This window comes from Scyliorhinus torazame, unplaced genomic scaffold, assembly GCF_047496885.1.
Source record: "Scyliorhinus torazame isolate Kashiwa2021f unplaced genomic scaffold, sScyTor2.1 scaffold_1828, whole genome shotgun sequence".
Classification (NCBI taxonomy): domain Eukaryota; kingdom Metazoa; phylum Chordata; class Chondrichthyes; order Carcharhiniformes; family Scyliorhinidae; genus Scyliorhinus; species Scyliorhinus torazame.
Genome location: NW_027309555.1, coordinates 17,833 through 24,019, shown reverse-complemented (window position 1 = coordinate 24,019; position 6,187 = coordinate 17,833). Strand labels below are relative to the sequence as shown.

At 48.0% G+C, this 6,187-nt stretch overlaps 1 long non-coding RNA gene across 1 annotated transcript; it reads left to right on the top strand.

Moving 5' to 3' along the window:
- Positions 1 to 1,507: 1,507 nt before the first annotated feature.
- LOC140407705 (uncharacterized) lies at positions 1,508 to 3,947 on the top strand. Its single transcript, XR_011939761.1, has 2 exons — positions 1,508 to 1,797; positions 1,885 to 3,947. It is a non-coding gene; the product is annotated as an uncharacterized lncRNA (long non-coding RNA).
- The last annotated feature ends 2,240 nt before the right edge of the window (positions 3,948 to 6,187 follow it).

The window sequence follows — 6,187 nt, the reverse complement described above, 5'->3', positions numbered from 1 at the left end:
GGGGTTACAGGGATAAGGTGGAGGTATGGGCTTGGGTAGCGTGCTCTTTCCAAGGGCTGCTGCAGACTCAATGGCCCAAATGGCCTCCTTATGCACTGTAAATTCTAGGATTCTATGATTAGTGGCCCTGACCGAGTATTCTCCGGGGCCTCTGTGATTCTCTGCCGAGGATGGGCCAAATTCCTGATGGCGAGGTTCACTTGTGCTTTTAAAAATTATTAAACAGGTCCCGTCGCTGATGAGGGAGAGGGGGTACGGAACGTGTGCAGCATCGCCATAGTTCGCTGACAGTTGTGCCGCTGGGTGGGGGCTTCTGCCAGGGTCGGGGGAGTAGCTCGGGATAGCCTGGATTTGAGCTGTGGGGTGGACCGGCAGAAAGCGTCATTACAGCAATCTGCAAGGTAACCATGCAGCTGTATATACCGGTGACTGTCCATTGTGAACTTAGGGCCACAGGTCACATGAGTTCCCCCCCCCCCCCCCCCCGGGGCACCACCAGAGGAGCCCTCTGGCCTCAGCTGACTCCTCAGCAGGATGGGCGCGCTCCAGCGCAACCAGTGCCATCTTGTTGGCTGGGATGAATGTGTGTGGGGAGTGTAATGTGTATATGCGGTTGCAGCTTGTCAGCCTCCCGAGTGTGAATCACGGACCCGGCAAATCCCACACTGTTTCTCAATGGCATCGCTTGCATGTTCCATGTGGTGCCGGTTCTAGCCCCTCTAAAGTCACCGAATCCATCCACGCTCGGCGCCAGTTTTGCTGTTGTGGAAGTCCATGAATCCTGCCCCTGCATCAATACTTCGTCTCAGGAATGGAGCATCCCACCCACTGTGTTTCAATGGGGCTGATTTAGCACAGGGCTAAATCGCTGGCTTTTAAAGCAGACCAAGGCAGGCCAGCAGCACGGTTCAATTCCCATACCAGCCTCCCCGAACAGGCGCCGGAATGTGGCGACTCAGGGCTTTTCACAGTAACTTCATTTGAAGCCTACTTGTGACAATAAGCAATTTTCATTTCATTTCATTAAAAGCTCCTTCTACACCTTTAAACAAGTAACGGTAAGTGAGAGCAAACTGATGCCCAGTAACCCAAATACAAATTGTGGACATTCCCTCTCTTCCCTGTTCTTCTGTGAAGTCAGCTCTTCAATTATGTAAACATAGTTTCACATTTCAGGAACAAATGTTGAAATCTTTGCTCCACACCCACAGAGTTTCATCTGTTTAAAGCCACAAACAAAAGGTCCATTTTTCTCCTAGAGTTTGAGACAAATCAGCTTTCAAAATGATGCAGTTTCAGCCAATGAGGGAGATCCGGGCTCAGCCCCGCCTCTCATTCATTCTGATTGGTTGGAGAATGAGTAGCTCGTGCTCAGTTCTCCAGTCCCACAACATCTTCCAATTGGTCCTGAACTGTTGTCAATCAGCCGGGCATTGGATCCGGAGCATGGACAGAGCTGGACACCAATGCGCAGGCGTAGTGTCAAAGAGTTTGGAGCATGCGCATTATGATTGATGCCTCGGCCCTTGTTTGTCCCGGAGAAGCGGAGTCAGCTTCAGGCGGTGGGTGGGAGGATTTGGAAACACTTTGTGGATCCGCAAACCCTTCACAATTTGCAGCTGCGGGGCTTCTCCCTCCCTCCCGGGAACAGGCCCAGGTTAACGGGCACCATCCTGCTTCAGAACACTGGAGGATGGTTCACATCAGAGGATGGGGGAGGACAAGAAATAAGAGCTTCCACTTCGCACTCAAATCAATGAGGACTCTGATCTCTGGCAAGGAAGGAAACCCTGGCAGGTGGGTGGGGAGGATTCACAAATACCCGCTGGAGGCCCCAAACCCTCTGGACTGTTAGTGATGGATTTTGTAAAATTATTTTTACAGGATATTAGCAGAATTTACAGACATGAAACTCAAACCAAACTTCACATCAAGATGCTTCAGTGATTTGATTCATCAGAATCTGAATATCATCAGCCTTTGTATACAGAAGGAGAAACGTTTGTTCCATTCTGTCTGTGGAAAAAGATGTGAGCCATCAGTGTGACTGAGAAAGCACCGAGATACGCAAATACCCGAGAGTTTCCAATGTGCTGGATACGGAAAGAGCTTTCACCAGCCTGAAAGAAAAACCACCACATTCACAGTGAGTAGTCACCCTGTACATATTCTGTGTAAACGAGGCTTCAACATTTCCCAACCTGGAGAAACACAAGGACACTCACATCATGGAGAAACTATTGAAATGTGGGGACTGTGGAAAGGGATTTAATTACCCATCTGGATTGGATATTCATCGACGCATTCACACTGGAGAGAGGCCTTACACCTGCACTGTGTGTGGGAAAGGATTTGATTACTCATCCAGCCTGAAGACATCAGCGTGTTCAGACTGGCGAGAGGCCATTCAATTGCCTTGAATGTGGGAAGGGGTGTAATGCTTTATCAAGCCTCCTGATTCACCAGCAAGTTCACTCTGATCAGAGACCGTTTCAATGTTCTGATTGTGACAAAAGCTTTAAAAGCACAAAGGACCTGCTGAGACACCAGCGCACTCACATGGAGGTGAGGCCTTTCGCCTGCTCAGTGTGTGGGAAGGGATTCACTCAGTCATCCCACCTTCTAACACACCAACTTGTTCACTCTGATAAGAGACCTTTTCAATGCTCGCACTGTGAGAAGTGTTTTAAAAGTAAAAATGATTTACAAGCCCATCAACGCACTCACACTGGGGAGATGCCGTTCACCTGCTCTCTCTGTCAAAGGAGGTTTGGACGTTTATCCCAGCTACAGACACACCAGCGAGTTCACTCTGATCAGAGACCATTTCAATGTTCTGATTGTGAGAAGAGCTTTAAAAGCAAACAGGATCTGGTGACACACCAGCGAGTTCACACTGGAGAGAGGCCATTCACCTGCTCTGTGTGTGGGAAGGGATTCACCCATTCATCCCACCGTCTGAGACACCAGCGCGTTCACACTGGAGAGAGGCCGTTCATTTGCTCTGTGTGTGGTAAGGGATTTGCTGATTCACCCCACCTTCTGATACATGAGCGAATTCACACTGGAGAAAGACCTTTCACTTGTTCCATGTGCGGAAAGGGATTCACTCAGCCATCCCAGCTCACTGTACATCAACTTGTTCACACTGAGCAAAGACCTTTCAAATGTTCTGACTGTGAGAAGAGCTTTAAGAGCACTAAGGACCTTCTGAGACACCAACAAGGTCACAGTGGGGAGAGGTCATTCACCTGTTCCATGTGTGGGAAGAGATTTGTTCAGTCATCCCACCTGCTTAGACACCAGCAGGTTCACACAGGAGAGAGGTCATTCACCTGCTCCATATGTGGGAAGAGATTTGCTCGGTCATCCAATCTGCTGAGACACCAGCGAGTTCACAAGTCACTGCAGGGGTTAGATTCTGCTGTTGCTGCTGCTGCTAATACAATGCAGGACTGAACCATGTTAATTCTGTTATTGAGGGGCTAGATTGGGCACTTAGATAATCTCAGTGCAGTCAGGCAGATTATTTAGATTTCCAGCAGGCACTTGACAAGGTGCCACATAAAAGTTCATTCCACAAAATAAAAGCTCATTCTGTAGTTGGTAACAGCATCAACAGAGGATTGGTTAGCGAACAGGAAACAGTGAGAAGGTAAAAAATTGTCATTTTTGGACTGGCAAGATGTAACCTGTGGAGAGCCACAGGGGTCAGGACTGGGCCTCAACTATTTTCAGGACTTGGTTGACAGGATCAAAAGTACGGTTGCAGAATTTGCTGTTGCTACAAAGGTATGGAGGAAGGTAAGTTGTGAGTGACCATAAGTAGTCTGTAAAGAGTGCAGATAGGCTAAACAAGTGAGCAATAATTTGGCAGATTGAGCATAATGTGGGGAAATGTGAACTTGTCCACTTTGGCAGGAAGAATAAAAAAGCAACATATTGGATTGAATTTGTTTATTGTCATGTGTACCGAGATCCAGCGAAAAATATTGTTCTGCGCACAGCTCAGGCAGATCATTCTGTACATGAAAAGAAAATACATAGGTCAACCATAAAATACACAATGTAAATACATAGACACAGACATCGGGTGAAGCATACAGAGTGTAGTACTACTCATTCAGAAAGCTGTGTGAAGAGAATGTAAAAGAGAAAGGTCAGTGTTTGTGTTAGAATTAAGTTTTAAGAGATTAGTATGATTATCGGAGATGTAAGAAGAGGATCTGTGTGAGAGAGCTCGCAGAGAGTCGCCACGTTCCGGCGCCATCTTGCATTGCTTGTTTAAATGCACAGAGATTGCAGCTCCGAGGTCCAGAGGGATCGAGGTGTACTGGTGCATGAATCAGGACCAGTTACTCTGCATATACAGTACACGATTGGGAAGGTAAAGGGAGTGTTGCTGTTTATTGCAAGGGGAAAGTACTGCAGTTGTACAGGGTATTGGTGAGACCACATGCAAAGTACTCTGTACGATTTTGGTCTCCTTATTTAAGAAAGGACATAATTTCATTCGAAACTGGCCAGAGAAGGTTCACTTGACTGGACGAGGGGTTATCATAGGAGGACAACTTGGACACGCTGTGCCTGTATCCACTTGAGTTTGGAAGAATGAGAGGGAATCTGATTGAAACATATGGGGCTGGATTCTCCCATTCTGGGATTATATCCCCACGCCGGCGTGGGAACAGTGGTGTAAAACGGCTACCGATTCCCCGTTTTGCTGGGGGCTAGCATGTCGGCTGCGTAGAGCACCCGGCTCTAGCTGCCATATGCCCTGGAGATTTGCCAGGTCTGTGGCCGCATATGCGCACAGTGGCGGCCGCGCCGTGCTACATGGCAGAGGCCACTCGCGGACCTGGACTGCGAAATAATGCCCCTCCTTTGGCTGGCTTGCACGCTCCGGACCACCCCCATAGTGCCCCCAGCCCCTAGTAAAGAACCCCCTGCCCACGGATCAGCCCTTCCCTGACTGGCAACGCTGGACTGAGTCCGCAGCCGCCATGCTGAGTTCTTGACAGGATGGGACCACACGCGACCCACACCATCAGGAACTTGGCTGGTCGGGGGAGGAGCATCGGGAGGCGGACCTCAGGCAAAGTTCTGAGGCCATCGATACGTGGCGCGGCGTACCATTGTGATTTAACAGTGATTGATAAAGGTTCAGCATAACTTATTTGCTTTTTAAAAATAAATTTAGAGTACCCAATTCATTTTTTCGAATTATGGGGCAATTTAGGGTGGCCAATCCATTTATCCTGCACATCTTTGGGTTGTGGGAGCGAACCCACGCAGACACGGGGAGAACGTGCAAACTCCACATGGACAGTGACCCAGAGCCGGGATCGAACCTGGGACCTCGGTGCCGTGAGGCAGAAGTGCTAACCACTGTGCCACCGTGCTGCCCACCTTACCTGCTTTTAACTCAATGGCTCTATTGGAAGGCTACATGTTATCCGTGTCTGCGTGGGTTTCCTCCCCGTGTTCAGATTTCTTTCCAAAAGTCCCGAAAGATGTGCTTCTTAGGTGAATTAGACATTCTGAATTCTTCCTCAGTGTACCCGAACAGGCACCGGTGTGTGGCGACGAGGGAATTTTCACAGTAACTTTATTGCAGTGTTAATGTATATCGACTTGTGACACTAATAAAGATTCCCTTTTTAATGTGCACTCAATTTTTAACTCTCATTTCTTTAATATTAATTAGTGTAGACGGGCTGTGGTGTAACCCTGTGTTTGGAGTTTGTCTCATGGTGGTAACATGGAACATCGAGGTGATAGAAGACCCAGACCGCGGATATCTGAAGAACTAGACCAAACTGCATTGTGGGCTCAAAATGCAAAGCATGATGGACAATTTAGTCAAGTCACAGCCTTGCCAGAATTAGCAATGGCTGCAAAATGAGTTGAATTGTGCAGGAGAACTAGCCTCAAACTGTGAGAAAGATGTGTTTGTTTTGAGGTGATAAAGGTCTCTGTGCCAATCTGGGGATTGATAACAGTGTCAGAAGTAACAAAGTGGAGTCAGGCTGACTCGATTCCATCAGGCATCACCTTGTAAGAGGCCCAGGACATGAGAACAAGGGAGAAGGCAATGATGGCATTGAAACCCAATGAAATGAGCTAAAAACAGGTCTTGCCTAATATTTTCTATTCCTTTATGGAGGTCAAAGCCCATTTATTCCCG